The following is a 2,346-nucleotide window of genomic DNA, read 5'->3' on the forward strand; positions in this document are numbered from 1 at the left end:
CTAGCCATTATTTATTATTATTGTTATCATTGTTATTATTATGATAGCAATATGTTGTAGTCCATTTACATTTCATTTTTTTCTTCCTTGTCCTTTGAATACCTCTGACTTTGATTCTTTGAAGATTGTGGTATTCCCATGATTAATAGACATATAACATTAAGGGGAAAATATTAGAGTTACATTCCTTCCAGAAAGATGACAGATTAAGAAATTGATTATAGTGCTCACTTCGGCAGCACATATACTAAAATTGAAATGATACAGAGAAGATTAGCATGGCTCCTGTGCAAGGATGACACGCAAATTCATGAAGAAATTGATTGTAACTTCAATTTACTCTTACTATTTCAGAACATCTAAGAAAGTTTTAAATAAATACAAAAAATATATTCGACTAGAAAGGGGGAAAGCAAAAAAAAAATTCTGACCAAAAATAGCAGATTTATTAAATGAGCAGGAAAAAGTTCCTAAAATTATAAAGAAATAGGATAGAACTAAAGAAATCTAAAGGAAATTACTCAGAGAGAATACTTGGTGACTATAAATAGAAACCCAGAAAAGAGAATAGGGTGGCCACAAGTGCGCAAGAGTGATTAAAAGACTTAATAATACTAATACAAGAGAAAAGAGATGGCATTTTACTTTTACATAAGAAAAAATACTGAGAAGTTACTGATTTAAAATAGAAGTAAGGATGCTTTAGTAAAACAGTAGATACCTTTGTAATAAAAAGAATGGAAGTAAAAAGATTCAAAAATGTAGAGATCCAACAAAAATAATTAGGGAAAAGTCAAGAGATAGAAATATTGCTAAAACATGGGAGAGTTACAATTAAAAGACCATTGACAAAAAGGATGAGAATGTGATAGAAAATCTAAGTGTTACTAGTTTACCAGAAAAATGTGGTGAAACAAAAAGCCCAAATCTTGTTTTTCATGAAAATGTGAAGAACATTGTTCTGAACCATTGTAACCCAGAATTCAAAGTGCTGATTGATTAACAACCTGGAAATGTGTTGCCAAACTCCAGAATTCTTGGGTCAAAGAGAAAAATACTGCAAATGGACAGGTAGAGACAAATCAAGATCAAGTACTGTGGGGGGGGATTAAATCCAATTTATTTCAGTTCAATTCAAAAAGCATTTATTAATTATCTGCTTTGTGCAAGATCTTGTGCTTGACTTTTGGATAAAAAACTATTTCTACCCTCGAGAAACTTAAATTATATGGGAGAGAGATATAATATTTACATAGGCAGTTAAGTGTACCGTCATTTGAATGGAAAAAAGAACACTTAAAAAGACTATAATAAAAGCCATGAAAATGACTTGCATCTACAGACAAATTATCCTGCAAATATGAGTGTATTAAATCCACATAAATTGGATTTAAGTGAGGCAGAGTTGCAGTCTTCAGTTCCATTCTCTCTTCTTGAGTCATCAAAGTCCAGCAGCAAGACAAAAGTCAAGATGACTGGTGACGGTCTAGGATGCAGTGAATGACCCTGGAGTTTTTGATCCCTGATCAAGCTTTAAATTCTCCATAATACATGTTTAAACTTCCTTCATGGCCATTGGAGTGAATTATTCTCATATGTCTATTCCTCTGGGAAACTCTTCAAATGTTTGGGGGTAGACATCCCAATAACTCACCAACAGATTTGGACCCTGTCGATTACTTTCAACCTGATTTTGCTCTTCTGCAGAGACAATTTTAGCATGGTATGACCACCACACATGTTACAGCTTGTTGGAGCCACAGATGAAAGTTGGGTGGATCAGGTGGACAAACATAGATGTGCAGTCCTTAAAGGTCTCAGCAAATCTTCATACCAGAAATGTTAGTTCTCCTAAAGACCCCAAACACAAAGATGAATATGTCTACAGAAAGAAATGAGTTTTTAAAATCGGAATTAATTATTTACAAGAATTCTTTGGATAAAGCCAGAATTGGGAAAAACCTTTGAGATAAAAAACAGAGTGGAAAAAGGCTAATAAGTTTGAGTAGTTCTGAAGGGCTAGGTGATGATTCAGTCCTCACATGTTTAAAAGTGGAGAGAACACAACACTTGTCTAAGGCTCACTGAGGGGGAAAAATAACCTATTAACTCTGGACTTTGTTATTTATAAAGAAGTACCTAGAGAAAAAGAAAAAAGGTGGAAGATGTAACTTTTTAAAAAAAAACAGAGTCTTATTGATACTTTTTTATTTTACGTCACTTAGATTTCTTGGTGTATTTCTTACCTTCTATCCCTGAGCCATGCTTTTTAACGAAAGATTTTTTTAATAAAAAAGAAAAAAGATGAAGTCAAGAAGAAACAAATCAGAAAATCTCATCAATGTA

At 32.9% G+C, this 2,346-nt stretch overlaps 1 non-coding gene across 1 annotated transcript; it reads left to right on the forward strand.

Annotated features, from left to right (window-relative positions):
* The first annotated feature begins 223 nt into the window (after nt 1-223).
* On the forward strand, nt 224-330 carry LOC141490387 (U6 spliceosomal RNA). The gene has a single exon (XR_012469213.1). It is a non-coding gene; the product is annotated as a U6 spliceosomal RNA (small nuclear RNA).
* Nucleotides 331-2,346: the final 2,016 nt, after the last annotated feature.

This window comes from Macrotis lagotis, chromosome 5 (genome assembly GCF_037893015.1).
Source record: "Macrotis lagotis isolate mMagLag1 chromosome 5, bilby.v1.9.chrom.fasta, whole genome shotgun sequence".
Taxonomy (NCBI): domain Eukaryota; kingdom Metazoa; phylum Chordata; class Mammalia; order Peramelemorphia; family Peramelidae; genus Macrotis; species Macrotis lagotis.